The sequence below is a fragment of the Dermacentor andersoni genome, chromosome 1 (genome assembly GCF_023375885.2).
Source record: "Dermacentor andersoni chromosome 1, qqDerAnde1_hic_scaffold, whole genome shotgun sequence".
Lineage (NCBI taxonomy): Eukaryota > Metazoa > Arthropoda > Arachnida > Ixodida > Ixodidae > Dermacentor > Dermacentor andersoni.
This window is the reverse complement of record NC_092814.1, coordinates 376,668,056-376,687,728: the sequence shown is the minus strand read 5'-3', so window position 1 is coordinate 376,687,728 and position 19,673 is coordinate 376,668,056. Positions and strand designations below refer to the sequence as shown.

Sequence of the window (19,673 nt, the reverse complement as noted above, 5' to 3'; positions counted from 1 at the left end):
ATGCTAAAACTCGAACTTCAGTTTTATGAAAAGTGTAACCCCAAATGTTTGGGCTCTTCAGCAGCCGCAAACAAAAGGGCTCGAGGTAGAGAGCGAAAAGCAGGGGGGATAAAGGGCAGCCTTATCTCACAGACGACTGCACAGGAATACCATCACTTAACTGCCTATTAATTATCAGCTTCGCTATACAACCATTGTACATCATTTTAACACCTTCTGTAATAACGGTTCCAACATTGCGATGGTCTAGGATTGAGAACAGAACTTCGTGTACGACTTTATCGAACGCCTTGTGTAGATCTAATTGCGACATGGCCACGCGCGCATACATTCCGTCACAGCATTCAAGGACAGTTCTAGCTGTGTGAACATTGGTAAAGATTGTCCTGCCTTTTATGCAGCATGTCTGATGTGGCCCGGCTACAAGTGACTTAATAACACTTTGAAGAACTCGAGCTACAATCTGGACCGTCTGGCCCAGGAGACTTGTTTGAAGAAAGCTCCAGAATCCCTGATTCAATTTCCTCAGCCGTAATACTGGCAGCCACGAGTTAGATGGGTCAAATCAGGACAAAAGCGCCTCTAGTGAATGCGGCGTTGCCTTAGAAACTTGCCGTAGAAAGTTACACTGCGCTGTATATCGGTAATTATGATCATGTAAATTACAGAAGTCGCAGTTACACGACTAGCGAAGTACGTTTTCGCTACATTTCTTCTGCGCTCTGCGCACACGCAGAGCCATATTGCGGCAAACACAGAAGACCCCCTCCTCGCAATGTACGGCGCTGTGCCGACACGCGGCGCGCCACTCGCCCCATAACTGCGTCTGCTTTCATGGCGCGTCGCGGCCCGGCTGTCCGTGCCGATCACGACGTTTGGCTCACGTAGATCGCTTTGAGTGGGCGGTGCGATAACGCTATCGCGTTCCACTCTTGAAGGCGAATCTTAAGCGTCCTCCAATTTTTTTTTATTTCGTGCGGCATCCGCAGTTAGCTGAAAATCACTAATACCTAATATACAGAAAGTTAGAAACTGTCTAATCGGACATTTTGCAAAGCGATTTACAAATTTCGAATTGGAATATTTTGCCTAAATTGGTTGCTTCAGATGTTGGCTAATTATTGTTGACAAATTATCAAATTAAGCATAAGACAAAAATAGTGTGACACTACATAAAAGGTGAGCAACGTGCACATGGTCACGTCGACTTAGAGTGCAGCGATATATTTTTAAACTCTGGCTAAACTGGCTAAAGTTAGCTGAAACATTCGGTAAATATATATATATATATATATATATATATATATATATATATATATATATATATATATATAATATATAATATATATATTATAAGAATATTATATATATTATATATATATATATATATATATATATATATATATATATATATATATAATGAAGAAAAAGAGTACGACGAACGTTGAATTGGCAATTGGCACAGTATGTTTCACTGACGTTTAGGCTGGTGGACCAGCCTTTGTCAAAGTAAAATGTACATGTCGTTGGGCTTCCTTATAAACCCGCGATAGATATGATAAAGTTGTGCGCAATAATAACATAAAGAAAAACAACATAAATATAGCGATACCACTGGCGATAACAATACCACACACGTGATGCACAGTGCAGAAATGAATCGTTTGTTTACTCAATATTACAATGTCAACCACTTGAAGTCAACAACAAATAAACAAATAATAAAATAAAAAGAAACATGGAGGTAATATGGCACCGCGCGACAGTAGATTCAGGGTACAGGCGAAACGCACGGCTCAGTAGTCGTCATAGCGAGCACGATAAATGATCAGGGCTTTTATTGGCGTGTGTATGGTGGAATACAGTGTCATCTGCAGACTACGACATTATGTGACAAGGAATTGACGCAACAGCGAAAAAAAGGGAAAGAATAATAGAGGGTTCTTGAAAGAAAGCTGCGTCTCATGGTATACATAAGAAGTCCCGGCTAATATGCAGGATGCTTAGTAGGCACGCTGGTTAGTGTGCCTGTCAAAAGCGTGGCAATTTAGGCGAGTTGGTATGTCATGACTTTTGTGGCCTGTAGCGCACCTCAGAAAGAGGAAAGAGGAAGGTGGAAGGGGCAATAAAGGGAATGGAGGACGGAATGAGTGCTCTGTTCTCCGTTCCCTTTCATTATCTCTACCACCTTCCTTTTTGCTCTTTCTGAGCTGCGCTACGAGTTAAAAAAGTAGTGTGCCTGTGCTTTCGTTAACGCCAGATGACACGGTGTTAAAATTGTAGATTGAGGTAAGACTCATGGACTTCGCGATCGTGATGGGAATGAAAGCCTGATTCAATAATAGAGGCCCTGAGTTTTAGAAAGAATGCTGTGGTAAGCGAATATGTCCTGATAATGGTAGTTTAGGAAGCGTATTAGCATGTCATCTACGGTTATTAAAGCGTATTCAAAACGAGATTTCTGTTTGACCGATATACTGTTTTCTGCAGAATCTGCACTCAAGCATGCATACAACATTCGATGTATCCCAAATAAAAGTTTTAATTGCACTGGAGAGACTTTTTGAGGTACCTTATCCATGTTTAAACTTCTATACGACAGTGGGATACTCAATGTGTCAGCCCCCTTTTTGTTGTTGGAAACAAAAGTGACGTAATTATTGTTCATTAATTCATGCTCGAAGCTGCACTCAGAAGGGGCCCTGCCACACTTCATATAGTACAGTGCATTGCAGCAGACATATGTAGCATAGATCACCATTTCACGAATCCGCACCAAGTGAGTGCAGTCATCGGCAATCAACGATTCCCCATTCATCTTTTCCGGAGTGCGACCGAGCCTTCCACACAGTGTGTGCTGGAGACTATGGAGGCAGTGACGTTTCCCGCAGTGTTCCACCAAGTAGATACGTCACCGAAACGCGGTGTTTTTATTCGTGGGTCAGAATTTCTTGGACATTTATTCTTAGACGAGAAATATAACTAACACTGCTACATACGACAAAAGCGAGACGCACGGTAGCGCGGCTGTTCAAGCACTAGCGCGCGTTCCCTTCGCGAGACTGCGAGGCACAGCCGTGCAAAAGTCGCACGAGAGGATGACGCTGCAAATAAACAATAAAAGAACACAAAGAAAACCACAGTCTCTTAGAAAGCAGGGTAAGCTTCCTATATTTGACAGTGGACTTCGATGGTGTTCGCATAATTTTATTTACGCGTTTATAGGCTCCTTCAGAAAGAACTACACAGTCTGTGCGCCAAAAGGAGATCACAAAATGGGGAATTTTACAATTTTACGGAGTATGGCAGTGCCATGAATAACAATCCTCCCGGCGTCGTCAATGTTTCCGCTGGCACTGCAAGGGCCGATGAGCTCTAAGCGCATATGGTTTAAGCACACATGCCCTTAGCGATGCCTACAAACTAGCTGATTACCCTACGGTTGTGCCCTTCCAATCTTCTACCCAACACAATTTCTTTCAAATAGTCGTTCTTGGGGTGCAAACCCACCGTGTAACTCTTATGGTTTGAATGCCCACATCCTCCGGGTAACACCAAATTAACCTCCACCCTCCCCGGTAGCTTCACATTCCTCCTTTTAGGCTGCGTTGATCACCTCAGATCCACCGAAACAGCAACGGCTTATCCAACAGGCACGTGGAGAAGCACGAGCCAGTGGGGCCCGGAACTAGTGGTTTCACCCTACGAGAAAGATGTCCCACGGAGAGAGACATAAATGTTTCTTCCTGTGCGGGAATGTCGTTATATCTGCTACAAACGCTGCTAACAGAAGTAAGGTGAAAATACATTTATATCAATTTTATGTTAAGCTCGTAAACGCACTGATCTTGCTCGAGCAGACGAATTGTTAACAATCACTGGATCGATTTCGTTTTCTTCCGCTACCACAGTTAACTGCACGGAACCATAACCTAGGATCAGAAAACACTATCGCCATGATGTGGCAGAAAACATGTTCTTCCTCGAACCTACCAGGAACACACAGTCGTGTCAACGACATGAACACCTGGTAAACTCGTCGACATCCTTAAGTTCGCAATCATGAAACAGATTTTGATGATATAGCTTACTTGAATAACGTTTCAAAGGTTACAAGCGAATATATTAGAGTCACATTTATACACGCCGACATGCCAGGGACGCCGACAATCCCACATGCCAGCGCATTCGTCGGCAGCCTATGATTATACTGAGGTGAATTTGAGGCGCTTTTCTTTGCATATAATTTCCACAGCGCGTGCCTGACTTGTCTGATCTCGTTTCTTTTCGGGGTGCACGTCGAACATGTATTCAGGCAAAATGAAAACGAAAAATCTATGCCTGCGTTGTGTGTCGCAATTGCTTTTTTACTTGCACAAGAGTGTAATTTCTAAAATTTCAATAATCAAATTATTTTCCTTCTGCTTATAGACAATAATTAAACGCGCAATTCATCGCCAAACGCCAACTGTGGATAGGTGCTACAAAAACTCAGGTCAACGACGACAAGATTCGGCGAACAAGATGAGTGGTTCTGAGTTTCGAAGAAGCGGTATTCATCATCTATATTTGAGGTGGATAAAGCTAGCTCCCGAGAACTCACTGCATTCAAGTTTCTTTAGAAGTCAGATCAATCATTGACTGCGTTGTCTCATTAAAATGCGAATGCGGAAGAGTTTACCCTCTCAACAATATGCATGGCGACGCAGATGATAAAAATTGTGTACAAAAATAAGCGTTAAAATCTGAGACTATCTGCAGCAACAACAAGTAAGAACTCAAGAAGGCATGTACAAGGCTTCATCAACATCTCGGCAGTAGCAAAAGTTAGAGACGACGTATGCTCTTATTTGTGCTTTCCTTCACTGACAAATTTAGATGGCACAGATGAAGATGTAAAGAAAAAAAACGAGAAGCACGAACGCAAAATAAGTGCAACCCCGGCGGGACTCGAACCCGCAATCCTCGGTTTAGAATACCGATGCCTTGTCCATTGGGCTACGGGGGCTCTCACGCTCAGACCGCAGCTCTTACTTGGCCAATCCTGGGCAGTGTCGCCGCCCCTCGGCTCAACCGCGTGAACGCGCTCGTGCCACTGCTGCCTCCTTCGTCGTCGTCGTCTTCTTCCGCAGCTGGTTCCGATGCCACTGGCCATGCCGGCGTTCCCACACTTTCCTCGGTCTGCGAAGGCGCTGACGGCACTGGCCCACTGTCGTAGAGTGAACTGATTACGGTCTCAAACTGTCTGCCTCAGTATATCGCGAATCGAAAACACGTATACAGCTGCGCTCAAATTTGGCAATAGAGAGTATCGTAATCGTCGTACATAATTACAGCGAAGCTGGTAGCCTCTAGTTGGTCTGCATTTTCCGTGTCCTCGTCCGCCAGCAAAAATGTTGGCCGATCCTGTCGGTGGTGCAGGCCCAGGAGCCCCAAAAACAGGATCGGTGCTCCAGGGCTTCGTTTCCCCTTAAGGCAGAATCTTTAATTAGAGAGCTAAGTGAAATGAACCGTACATGCAATCTTATAATCAAGCACACAACATACCGAACAACGCACGGTTCAATAAACAACAAGTACAAAACAATCATCCGAACAACTTAATTGATTATGCACTACTGTGATCCCCAGCGTGCTGTAAAATAAAAAGAAATTACCCTTACTATTACCATTCCTACCAAAAATCAGTTTGGACTCTCTATAGTATGTCTACAGACTTCTTATAGACGACTTTGATTTTCTATAGATTTGTCATTTTGCAGATACAAAATCTACAGTCTGTCTATAGACGAGAGTAATAAGGTTTCTATTTTTTTTTTGCTTGCCCGCATATTGTATATTTAATGATATTAATTTATTTCTAGATACTGCAATCTTTTACAAGATCTTGGCAGGGTGGGAACATACAAGTTCATTCGTACAAACATACAGTTCAAGCAATCATGCGGATGCTTCAATTCAACATTCAAAAAGGAGAGAATGCATGGAAAAAAGGAGCAAATAAACTATGTGCGATTGAGCCAAGAATGCAGGTGCGCCTGCAATCGGGATGAAGAATTTAGTGTAACGACTTCATCAGGAAGTTTATTGCAATCAACTATTGGTCTTTTAAAATAAGAGTATTTGAAGTTTATAATTCACTAATTATAAGTGGGAAATTGTTTTAACCCACCCAGTCCTTCGCAGGCGCTATTCTTGTGGGCCGAACATATGCATACGTAATTACTGTATTGATTAATTTGACCTATCATCGGAACAGAAAATTTGCACTAACATGTGTGCAGGTATCCCATTTAGCAGTACGCTGGAAGATATGCCAGAAATACATTGTGTTACTCATCGGCGTTGGCGATAACGCAAGCACCTGACGGGCCTTGTAATGGCTTTTACAAACATTGCATTTCTCCAAGTTAGCGTTCCAGTTTCATACAATAAACCACAGCGTTTTTACTACAAAGCGCCAGAGCCTTTCACTTCATCCATGAAAAAACTGAAAAATGAAAAAGAAAAGCAACCCGTTTCTCGCGCATGGCACGCAATGAGAAAGAGAGAGAGAGTAATAAAAGGGAAAGGGCGCTCGGACTTTTCGGAGCCCGCACACGCTTGTCGCCCTGAGTTGCAGCTTGAAGAGTTTTAGTGGCACGCAACGGCGGCGCGCCATCTTTCCGCGTCAATTTGAATTTTCAACGACTGCGCCAGGCACGTAAACGCTTGTTGCAGCGGTGTGTGGTGCCTGCCTGTACCTTGGTGTCTGCGTATTCGCGTCTTCTTTGTGGCATGGCACGTGAATTACACTAAACGTTAAGTTTTAGCAAAGACGTTTTCCGTCAATAGCTCATGATTAGGTGAGCGCATTTCGTAGAGCAAACCGGCTGTAGATGTAGTCTAGGCGACTCGGGCATAGTGTCGATTTGTCATTTACATGATTTGATAACACGGTCTTGTTCTCGCTTCCACTATATGGCATGTTTTGGTGCAAGCTATCAATCACGATTATGGATTTTAGCGGCATAGTTTATGTGCGTAACAAAGAAAATACATCATGTTTTACCGTGATACTGAGCCGCCACTAAGAGGACTATTGGTGTTGAGCACCCAGTGTGCGTAATCACATTTCGGCGGCGCTCAATCGGGCCGCCATGAACGCTACACCTCAATGGTAGTGAAATTCTCATGACACTCTTTACGTATATACCTGCACATTGTCTCTGCATTCAAACAGAGACATATAGTTGAATAAATCCTAGCATATTAGGATCAAGGCCGTGTTTGCGTGGCATGCATCAGCAGTGCGTGCGCTGCCGTTTCCGTATAGGGTAAATGTAGCAGTATTTTTAAGGCTCTTTGCAACGAATCTAAATATATGCAACCGCAAAAGCTTTCGGAACACTGAACATGGTATAAGCTCACTCACTCGCAGTTTGGCAACTTAGCTGAAAGAGTTAGAGAACACGTTTTAAAGCACACGTTTCAAACTGAAAGCATTGGGTTTGACGATAGTTGGAAGATTTCTTTCTTTTTTTTTTTCGGGCGTCGTTTAAGAAGAATTCAGCGGCAGAGTTGTTTTCCGGGCTACTTGAAAAGCACTAAGCGCCTTTCGATGCTTCGGCGTTATGCAGTTTACGTGCTGTTATTCACTAGGCAGCTGCTGGCGCAGATTCGCATTTTGACAATCGTGCATGGTATGAAGCCCTTCACGTGCGTAATTTGTGTTCCGGTTTTCATCACTCTTGCACTTAGTGCCGTCGTCTCGGACACACTGTCTACTAGATGCGCTGCACAAAAGAAAAAAGAGCCAGATTATCCATTTGGTGGTCTTTTTCTATGAGATAAGCAGGGAGTCTAACAACCGGCAATACCTGCAAAACCGGGAATTCTAAGGGATTTTGAATAATCCGAAATTACTCAAGGAACACTCAGGGATTTTGTTCTTCCATCAGTTAAAATTAGCAGGTAAAATTCTTGAAAGCCAATGAAAGTCGCCCAATTGCTGGCGCGAAATACAGAGAGGAATCGTAACAAATACTCCTTGACGCGGCGTAGTCGGCTGGACGAGTCACCAGTGTACAGTCAACAACCGATTTTCCGGACACCCGATTTTCAGGACGCGCGATTTTTCCGAAATACCCGATAATTCGGATGTTCTCACGCACTGCTACGCACCCCATAGAGTCAATCTATTAGAACGTCTAAAATTTCGGACGCAAAACAGTTCGCCGTTTGATTTTCTGGACAGTTTCCCGTGATTGAACGTTCGAAACGGCACTAATCAAAGTCACCACCGCCGCCGTTTTAATTATCTGGCTGCCTCGAACACGCGTTTTCGCACGCAAATCCGCTGAAAGCCGTAGCCACCACCGCGGCAACGCTAGGCCTAGCTGCTTTGACGTTCACTACCAAGCGTCCAGCCGTTCGGTGCGGTGTGTATCATTGAAAAAAATTCACCGCGTCAGCAATGGCACCGACGCCACCTTTGTAATCCTCGCGATTGGCTTCGAAGCTCGGAAAGCACGACGCGTTCCGTAATACCGGTTTCCGTAAGCGAGCTGCACCTCACATCACGTTTGTTAGGTAGTGAAGCATACCCAAAGAACTGCGATGAAGCTGAATAAGTGTAGGCAGGGGCTACTCTCACTGGACACTGTAGGTATTATTTAATTAAACACGCGTTCACCCGCCGTCTCCAGTAACAGAGCGAGCACTAACCTCCTAAGTTTAGTGGCAGACCGTCCGCGCTTGTTCGGACGCTCCTGTAGCGGTTTGAGCCCCTAAGGGCACTAAAAGATATGCATTCATTTTTTCGGACGCTTTCACGGCCCGTAGGGAGTCCAACAGGTTACTTCAAATGGTCCATGAGGCGAACTCGCGACGGAAAGAGGACGAGGACAGAAAGGACTTACGCACTGAGGAATGAACGGGAAAGGAAGCGTGCCGCCGCTTGTTTTGAGGAGCTTGAGCTGAAAAAGAAAATCCCCGTCCAAGCAATCCGTACAGGTGGTTATCCAGCGAAGACGAAGCTTGGGGCTGTCATCATAAATAATACTATCTTTCAGTGCGTCAGTTATAGGGGTGAGCCATAGCAACGTGTTTGATGCCGTTTTCGATGTTCTTCCGTAATTTGTTCGTTAGTGTATGCTTTTTTTTCTTTTTTTAGTCAAATATGTAACACTTGAAAAAAGATTGGCTGAAGGCTTAGCTTGGTTACGCCTGGAAGATTGCGAAAGCAATACCCTTGGCTGCGCCTTGGTTCGGCTGACAGTGTGGACATGGTTGCCCTTTGTTAAACTTGTGGCTATACATCATCCGACATAGCGCAAGGCAGCGCGCCGAATGGCAGCCCCATTTATCCTCCTAGCGTGACGTCACACCAGCGAGCGCCCTCTCTGGGTAGCGCCGCAGCAGCGGCGCGCAAGGCTTCGCCTCCACCATCGATGCCGCGAGATTGGGCCCCGTCTCTCGGTCTGGCGTGATGGATGGATGGATATTATGAGCGTCCCCTTTGGAACGGGGCGGTGGGTTGCGCCACCAAGCCCTTTCTACTGTACTGTCTAATATCCTACCTAGGTTAAACAATGAAAAAGAAAAAAAAGAACACTCTAAACTACCACGCCCAATTTTCTGATCCCCTATTGCGATAGTGCTTTTGTACGTCTCCGTCTTTTGTCGTTTCCCTACTTTTCTTCCACCAATCCTCCAGTCGCCTCTTACGCTGGTGACGTCACACCAGCGCGAGCTGGGGCCCCGTCTCTCGGTCTGCCGTGACGTCACACCAGCGAGCGCCCTCTCTCGGTAGCGCCGCAGCTGCGGCGCGCAAGTCTTCGCCTCCACCATCGATGCCGCGAGCTGGGGCCCCGTCTCTCGGTCTGGCGTGACGTCACACGGCCACGTGACGCGTAGCTGTGTAAGGAGGCGCCACGACCACCGATGGGCCGAAAGTGCGAGCAGTATTGCTTTCGCAATAAAAATTCTGTAGTTGTTTCAGCAAGCAATTCTTTGGCCAATCCCCTAGCATGAGCCATACTATGTGGCTATCATCATCACCATGGACCCTAAGTCGGAAAGATGCTTCAAGCTCCACCAGCATCGTCGCCGTCGGTGGCACTGTCCGAGATGCGGCTGCCCTACCGGACCAGACGCTGGTGGTGACGGGCGGCGGGGTAGCCTCTCTCGTGGCGTTCGCGCTGCCCGTGTTCCTGTCGCTCGGCTCTTACGCACAGGCCGTCGCCCATGGCTCCAACTACACCGGTCAGTCGCGTTCCATCCCGTCCACTGAGGCGCACAAGACGACCGCGCCTCCTCCAGCGACTCCTCAGCCGGTGCCCTATGCCGGGCACCGCGTCCGCGTTTCTGCATTAGTCACTCCGAATCCCGCCTCGATGGTCGTGCTTCCGGCAGAGGACGAGATGTGACAAGCGGACACGGAGAGGTTTTGTTGACACGTGCGCGAGCATGCTTCCGTCGTTCGACGAGGCGAATGCACTCATCATCGATTAGCCCTGTTCCGTGATAATATGACAGCAAGAGAGAACTGTTGACGCACATTGTTTTTGTCCTGCACGTCTGATCGTAACAAGAATGTCGGTTATGAGAAGGTTTAGCGTGTTCAATTACAAAAAAAAAAAGAGAGGTGCTGGAGATGAAGGTCACTCCATTGTGGGAGCAGTATATGGCAAGCCGTCGCATGCGCGAAAGTTATATCGTCTCGTCGTGCAAGTGGTGACACCGCATAGCCGTCCTAAAAGGCGGAGCGAGAAAACCTGAAATGAAAACATTGTACTTCCAACGTAGCGCCTGTAGAGCTCTGCTGCCGGTACACCAAGTTCTGCGGAAATAGCTTTTTCACTTCAGGAGGAGGAAGGCACCTAGGCATCGTAAGTCTAGTTTTTATTTATTATTAGAAATGAAGCATCACTTAGTTTTTGATAAGCTGCAGACTAATAATGTTATGTGCGGTTGGAACGAAGAAAAAACGCGAGCAACAAGCGTGGCAACACGTCAGGAACCAACACTGACTGATCTATGCTCCATTCTTGTCATGCGTGTTTTAAGGGGAACGAAAATGCTCGCTGTATAATAACAAGGATGCCATAGAAGTCTCAATTCTGGAGCATAATCCTGACTGCTATACTATACGTACGTTTTTCAGCTTTTGTTTTGTGTCGCAAGTGTTCAGGGGTCTCGGCGGTAAAGTGAAATTGGCGAAATATTTCTTTTTAGCTGTGGCTTATTGAACGCAATGCTAAAAATATTTCTGGCCCCTGACTGGCAGAAAGTGAAGCGCAAATGTAACATGAAAAGCGGGGGGCTGGCAGATTATCACGTAACAAGCATGCGCCACATAAAGATAGCATTTTCAAATGAATATGGCTGCGTACGTCGTTAATCGATTTCACTTTGCCAACAAGACACCACGCATAGTCAGACAACTGTGATGTCGTTAGGCAGCGGGAAGTGCGAGCTGGCAGGCGAAAACAGTAATAACAAAAATAAGCACAACTTTTAGAACATGATATTTCAACATAGCGGCTGCGTTTCAATGAGAGCGCCGAAGGGGTAATCCCTTCTAACAACGTATGCATGTACGGCGCTTAGTGGTAACATTGACGCTGAGTTAAAACAGTGTTCTCAGCGATGAAGTCACACGACAGGACATAGGTTCCGAGATTTGCGCGCGCTCGCAGATTTGGCTCCGGTCGTCGCATTCACGCGAAGAGGGCGTAACATCAGTGATGGTCTTGACGAAACATTCATTTGAGGGATGGCACGACGTTTGTGCGCAGGCGCGAGTAAGAGCGGGCGCGAGTGAGAAAAATCTGGGAGCTTTTGCTCCTTGAATATATGACTCTGCCTAGGCACTAAGGAGGAGGTTTCTTAGCGCTCGTTGTATGCGTTTGTCCCTAAGCGTGCCTTGCATAAAGATTCGCGGCAACATGCATTTGAAATTTTTCGACTACTTGCGTCCGCATTCATGATTCTCAATGTATAGTTCGCTACGCAAGTTACCATATGCATAGTGGATCAATAAAGTTTTGTGGCCATTTTCAATAGACTGCTTGTTGTCACGTAGTAGTGACGGTGAAGAAAGCAGCAAAACTGGGAATGACAAAAAACGTTTTATTGTGCGAACTTGTGCCCTTAAAAACAGTCTAGACTCTAAGAACGGAGACAGCGGCGAACACAGTCGGTGATTGTCGAAAATCTGATCAGCGGGTGTTAGGATTGGGGGCTCAATCCCATCGCTCGTAATCAGCTGTCAAGATTGGGGTCGGGCATGAATTAGAAGGTAGCTGGCCCATGCCATCGTGCAATTTATCGACGCTGAGGACGTTGTTGAAGGGAAGGACTGCTTCTCATCGAGAACGAGGAATATGGGTTTATTTACAGTATCTACATACGGACTTTGCAGTTCATCAGTCTAGCATGACTGCGAGAGAAAGTACCCTGAGCAGCCGCACAACAGCGGTCTATAAACACTCGATCCTCCCTCGATCCCAAGGTGAGGGAAACGTTCGACCAGTCATCGTAAACGAGTCGCCTCTCTGCGCGAGGGATTACACACACACACTTCCGCACACACAACCGACGTCAGACGGACTTCGTAGAACTCAGGGCTTACGTCAGGAAAGGCGCCTTTTATTCCCCGCAGCTCGCCCGCCTGTTGCCCATTGTCCTGCGTCTTGAACGGCACGTGGGAAAGGGCCTCGAACTACGTTCTCTCGGGGACTCCCCAGCTCGCGGCAGACCGGGTAGGCGGTGTCGTGTTCTGCAACAAACCCTGCTTCGTCGAACTCATCTCGGCTCCTGCGACGGAGAGTCGAGGACGCGCGTATTGCCCTCTGGACACAGTCGACGTAGTGACGCCGTGGCTAGAGGGTTGCGGCGGCCTTCCAGGAAAAGTTTGACGCCGCTGTCGCAACTGGCTGGCAAAACTTGCACCTCAGCAGGCCGTACTTAACACGGGTCAAGCGCGTCGGCTTTTATACATCAGTCATCGAAGGTTCCAGTGTAACCGTTGGTGCCCGCGTGTCTTCCAGAAAGTTCTACACAGTTCGCGTCGTGCATACATGAAATCAGATTACACAAGCTTCGGTGCCAACAGACAGCGGATAGAACCATCCATAACATTTGATAAACTTCCGATATATGCGGGCTCGTCCCGTGCGGAGCCAGGCTGAGCGATAACATTTGCTAGACAGTGAAAAGTGGTCACCCGGAAAAGGACAAGCAAGTGCACGGGTCATTATCAAGAACCCCCAGTAGCGAGTATTTATACACAATCGGAATAAAATCTACGGGCGAAACATAGTTGGCATGATGTGTTCTATTTAGCTGGCATATAGGATATCCCCCTATTCTAGCCAATCTGTGGTCATTGACAATAAAAGATAAAAAAAAACACGGTGCAAGATATACTATTGTACCAAGACCAACCACTCTAAAAAAAAGTTTGCACCCTTTGGGGTGTATCTCTGACACACAACAATAAGCGTCATCTGCCTTGCTTGCGTTTCCTTTCTTGATAACAGCAGGCCCACTACTTTCTTGTCGGGAATGGTATGTCATGCTGATAACGCGCATGCCGTTCGTTACTCGAAAGTACGGGGCTCGCAACGTTAAAGAAAGGAAATGCGGACAACACAGATGAGGATTATCGTTGTGTGGTAAGATACGACTACAAGGGTGTAAACTTTTCTTAGAGTGAAGGTCAGGCCTTTGACACCTGAGCACTATAGGTCTTAAAATTGGATGCGTCTTTTTTGAATATTGATCCCCGTTGAACAGCGTCGCTGAACTTATGTTATCGGGGATACCCTGTGTCGACCAATAGTCGAAAAAATTTTAAGACGAAAGTCTACTGGGTTTTTCAGCCAACTTGGACCAATTATTAGGAAAAGAAACATAGGCGCTACGCGTGTAGAATTGGTGCAGTATAGTTCTGAGCCATATGAAGCATGTCGTGATATCTTTTTCTAATCCGCCAAGCTGGGTAAATATCAAAGATTGCCTAATGAACATTTAAATAGTAACTCTAAATTAAAAAAAAGCACCGCTTCACATAGGGCTTGACAATGGTAGCTTCGGAAGCGTATTAGCATGCCATCTGTGGTTAATAAAGAGTATTCGAAAGGAGATTTCTGTTTTGCCGATATACTGTTTTCTGCACACTCTGCACTCAAGCATGCATACAACATTCGAGGTATCGCAATGAAGTTTTAATTGCGTTGGAGAGCCTTTCTGGGGTACCTCATCTATGTTTAAACTTCTATACGAAAGTGGGATACTCAATGTGCCAGCCCCCTTCTTGTTGTTGGAAAGAAAAGTGACGTAATTATCGTTGCTTAATTCATGCTGCAAGCTGCACTCAGAAGGTGCCCTGCCACACCTCATCTAGTACAGTGCATTGCAGCAGACACATGTAGCATAGATCACCATTTCAGGAATCCGCAGCAAGGGAGTGCAGTCGTCCGCAATCAACGATTACCCAGTCATCTTTTCCGGAGTGCGACCGAGCCTTCCACACAGTGTGTGCTGGAGACTATGGAGGCAGTGACGTTTCCCGCAGTGTTCCACCAAGTAGATACGCCACCGAAACGCGGTGTTTCTATTCATGGGTGAGAATTTCTTGGACATTTATTCTTAGACGAGAAATATAACTAACACTGCTACATACGACAAAAGCGAGACGCACGGTAGCGCGGGTGTTCAAGCACTAGCGCGCGTTTCGCTTCGCGAGACTGCGAGGCACAGTCGTGCACAAGTCGCACGGGAGGATGACGCTTCAACTAAACAATAAAAGAACACGAAGAGAACCACAGTCTATTAGAAAGCAGGGTAGCATCCAATACTTAATAGTGGACTACGATGGAGCTTCCATAATTTTATTTTCGCGTTTATAGGCCCCTACAGAAAGAACTAGACAGTCTGTGCGCCAGAAGGAGATCACAAAATGGCGAATTTTACAATTTGACGGATTGTGGCAGTGGCTACAATAACAATCCTCCAGGAGCCGTCAATGTTTCCGCTGGCACCGTAAGGGCCGATCAGCTCTAAGCGCATATGCTCTAAGCTCACATGCCCTTAGCGATGGCTGCAAACTAGCTGATTACCCTACGATTGTGCCCTTCCAATCTTCTACCCAACATAATTGCTTTCAAATAGTCGTTGTTGGTGTGCAAACCCACAGTGTAACTCTTCTCCTTTGAATGTCATCACCCTCCGGGTAACACCAAATTAACCCCCCCCCCCCCCCCCCCGATAGCTTCACATTCCTCCTTTTAGGCTGCGTTGATCACCTCAGATCCACCGAAACAGGGACGTGGAGTAGCGCGAGCCAGTGGTGCCTGGAACTAGTGGTTTCACCCTACGAGACAGATGCCCCGCGGAGAGAGACATAAATGTTTCTCCCTGTGCGGGAATGTCGTTATATCTGCTACAAATTCTGCTAACAGAAGTACGGTGAAAAAGACATCAATATCACTTTTAGGTTAATCTCGTAAGCGCACTGATCTTGCTCGAGCAGACAAATTGTTAACAATCACTGGATCGATTTCGTTTTGTGCCGCTACCACTCTTAACTGCACGGAACCATAACCTAGGATCAGAAGACACTATCGCCATGATGTCGCAAAAAGATGTTCTTCCTCGAACCCACCAGGAACACACAGTCGTGTCAACGACATGAACACCTGGTAAAGTCGTCGACATCCTTAAGTTCGCAATCATGAAACAGCTTTTGACGATATAGCTTACTTGAATAACGTTTCAAAGGTTACAAGCGAATATCTTAGAGTCACATTTAAACACGCCGACATGCCAGGGAAAAAGAATGTCAAAAAACTTCAAGACGCTAACAAAAAAAAGATATTTAAGAACAGAGCATTCGTCCGCAGCCTATGCTTACACTGAAGTGAATTTGAGGGGCTTTTCTTTGCAAATAACTTCCAAAGCGCGTGCCCGACTGGTTTTTTCTCAATTCTTTTTAGACTAAAATTTAGACTAAATTTTTAGACTAGAAGTATTTAGAATAAAAGAAAACAAGAAAGCTATGGTTGCGTTACGTTTCGCACTTGACTTTTTCCTTTCAGAAAAATGTAATTTCTAAAGTTGCAACGTTCAAATGTTTATTTCCCTAGTGTTTATACATCCAAATTAAACACACGATTCATCGCCAGCCGCCCAACTATGGATATGCGCTACAATAACTGAGGTCAACGACAGCAACAACAAGAATCCGCGAAAAAGATGACTGGTTCTGAGCTTCGAGGAAGCGGCAATCGTCATCTGTATTTGAGATGAACAAAACTAGCTCCCCGAAGGCCAACTACATTGAAGTTTCTTTACAAGACAGCTCAATCATTGACTGCGTTGTCACAATAAAATGGGAATGCTGCAAGCTTACCCTCTCAACAATATGCATGGCGGCGCAGATGATAAAAATTTTGTTCAAAAATAAGCGTTAAGATCTGAGACTTTCTGCAGAAACAACAAGAACCCAAGATGGCATGTACAAGGCTCCATCAACATTTCGGCTTTAGCAAAAGTAAGAGACGACGTGTGCGCTTATTTGTGCTTTCCTTCACTGACAATTTTAGGTGGCACAGATGAAGATGTAAAGAAAAAAAAAGGTGAAGCACGAACGCAAAATAAGTGCAACCCCGGCGGGACTCGAACCCGCAATCCTCGGTTTAGAATACCGATGCCTTGTCCATTGGGCTACGGGGGCTTTTTTTTTTTTTTTTTTTATTGCCGGAAGTTTCACCAAGCTAACACAAAGGGCATCATTTCTTGAAATAAGGTAAGTGATACATAAACATACACAAACACACATTCAACTTTGTGCGCATGCATATTGTGCGGTCAGTCACATTGTGGCTGGCCATGTCCAGTTTAAAATTCCTTTAATGTGGCGAGGGGCTCAATCCTCGCCAGCCAATCCGGAGGACATTCTTGTTGTTTAATTACATCAATGAACTTGGAAATATCGTCCCGGAAGAGCAGCCGCGCAGGCCGGCTGTCAGGCTCACAAAAGAAACCGGCCATTCGAGCCCTCCATAAACAGTGGAGGCCCATTAGCATAATTAAGTCCAAAGGCAAGCCGTCCTCATTTTCTACTGTCAGAAATCTAATACCTAATGGACTTAAAGGCAATTCTTTCTGTAGTGTTCTTTGAAGAACGTCCCAAAAGAAAACCCCTGCCCAACAATGCAAAAAAACATGGTCAATTGTTTCTAATTGTTTACATATAAGGCAATTTGCTCCCCATGGTAAATAAAAACCCTTCTCTTGTAAAAAGGCCCGTACCGGCAAAGTTCCGGTATGCAACTTAAAGAAAAAGGATTTAGTGCTTGGCTGCACCTGCATTTTCTTAACACGCTTTAACACGTCGTTTCCTTGTCCTCCACTGTTTATGGCTCTGTACATCGGAACCGGCATAATTATGTCAACTACATCCCTGTACAATTTTTTCCGCGACACCGAAAAGAGATAATCATTAGAAAAACGTACGGACAGAAAACGGACACTGTCAACGACTTCCCTTAGGTACCCTCGAAGAGCACCAGGCATACTTAAATTGGAGACCACGTACATCGGCAGATGCTTGTTCAGTCGTAACTGGCACATTGTGCGCAGAAAGGGGTCATGCACGTCTCGAAAAAAAGAAAACCGGTTTACTAGCTGCTTCACAAAAAGATGTGACAGGCCTAAGCCCCCGTCCTTGACTCTCCTAAATAAGTTCGTGCGGCTGCACCTCTCCCATTCTGATGCCCAAATGAACACAGCGAAAACTCTATGAAACCTTTGCACATTTAAACGAGAGCAACAGAAAACTTGCAGAACGTACCATATTTTGCCTATTAAAAACAAGTTACATACAGTAGCTCTCGCAAACATCGAGAGATGAGCACCTTTCCAATTTGTTGTTTTTTCCTTGAGTCGTTTGGCCTCTTCTAGCCAGTAGTCCTCATTCCGCCGGTAATGTTCGAGCGGAACGCCCAAGTATTTAGCTGGCGCTTTAATCCATCTAATGTTGGCGAACATTTCCGGTGTTGACTGCCATTCACCATGCCAAAAACCGAGACACTTATTCCAATTTGCAAAGCTCCCGGTTGTGTTTCCGAAATGTTTAACAATGGTTGTTACCTCTGTAATGCTTTCTTTTGTTGTACAGCACACCGCTACATCGTCTGCATATGCCAGGAGTTTCACTTCGGCTTCCATGAGTTTGAAGCCCTTTATGCTACTATTTTGAATGATTGCCAAACAAAAGCTTTCTAGATAGATGGCAAACAAAAGCGGGCTGAGAGGACACCCCTGGCGCACGGAACGCTCTATATTAATGGGGGCCCCCAGTGTCTTATTAATAATCAGCCGTGTTGAGCAGTTCCGGTACGCCAGAGCTACCCCATCAGCGATGATTGATCCTACATTCACGTGCTCAAGAACTAATAACAAAATTTCGTGTGGGACAAAATCAAAGGCTTTTTCTAAATCTATCTGCAGGATCGCAACGGCATATCGAAAATCGTCACAGCATTCCAAGACGCCTCTCATCGTGTGTACATTTGTCGGGGGCTCTCACGCTCAGACCGCAGCTCTTACTTGGCCAATCCTGGGCAGTGTCGCCGCCCCTCGGCTCAACCGCGTGAACGCGCTCGTGCCACTGCTGCCTCCTTCGTCGTCGTCGTCTTCTTCCGCAGCTGGTTCCGATGCCACTGGCCATGCCGGCGTTCCCACACTTTCCTCGGTCTGCGAAGGCGCTGACGGCACTGGTCCACTGTCGTAGAGTGAACTGATTACGGTCTCAAACTGTCTGCCTCAGTATATCGCGAATCGAAAACACGTATACAGCTGCGCTCAAATTTGGCAATAGAGAGTATCGTAATCGTCGTACATAATTACAGCGAAGCTGGTAGCCTCTAGTTGGTCTGCATTTTCCGTGTCCTCGTCCGCCAGCAAAAATGTTGGCCGATCCTGTCGGTGGTGCAGGCCCAGGAGCCCCAAAAACAGGATCGGTGCTCCAGGGCTTCGTTTCCCCTTAAGGCAGAATCTTTAATTAGAGAGCTAAGTGAAATGAACCGTACATGCAATCTTATAATCAAGCACACAACATACCGAACAACGCACGGTTCAATAAACAACAAGTACAAAACAATCATCCGAACAACTTAATTGATTATGCACTACTGTGAGCCCCAGCGTGCTGTAAAATAAAAAGAAATTACCCTTACTATTACCATTCCTACCAAAAATCAGTTTGGACTCTCTATAGTATGTCTACAGACTTCTTATAGACGACTTTGATTTTCTATAGATTTGTCATTTTGCAGATACAAAGTCTACAGTCTGTCTATAGACGAGAGTAATAAGGTTTCTATCTTTTTTTTTGCTTGCCCGCATATTGTTTATTTATTGACATTATTTTATTTATAGATACTGCGATCTTTTACAAGATCTTAGCAGGGTTGGAACGTACAAGTACATTCGTACAAATATACAGTTCAAGCAATCATGCTGATGCTTGAATTAATCAGACATTAAAAAAGGACAGAATGCCTGAAAAAAGGAGCAAATAATCTACATGCGATTGAGCCAAGAATGCAGGGGCGCCTGAAAACGGGATGAAGAATTTAGTGTAACGACTTCATCAGGAAGTTTATTCCAATCAACTATTG

The 19,673-nt window shown here is 45.6% G+C and overlaps 2 non-coding genes across 2 annotated transcripts; both read right to left on the bottom strand.

Annotated features, from left to right (window-relative positions):
* Positions 1 to 4,933: 4,933 nt before the first annotated feature.
* Positions 4,934 to 5,008, bottom strand: TRNAR-UCU (transfer RNA arginine (anticodon UCU)). Its single transcript has one exon. It is a non-coding gene; the product is annotated as a tRNA-Arg (tRNA).
* Positions 5,009 to 16,648: 11,640 nt separating this feature from the next.
* Positions 16,649 to 16,723, bottom strand: TRNAR-UCU (transfer RNA arginine (anticodon UCU)). Its single transcript has one exon. It is a non-coding gene; the product is annotated as a tRNA-Arg (tRNA).
* Between the last annotated feature and the right edge of the window lie 2,950 nt (positions 16,724 to 19,673).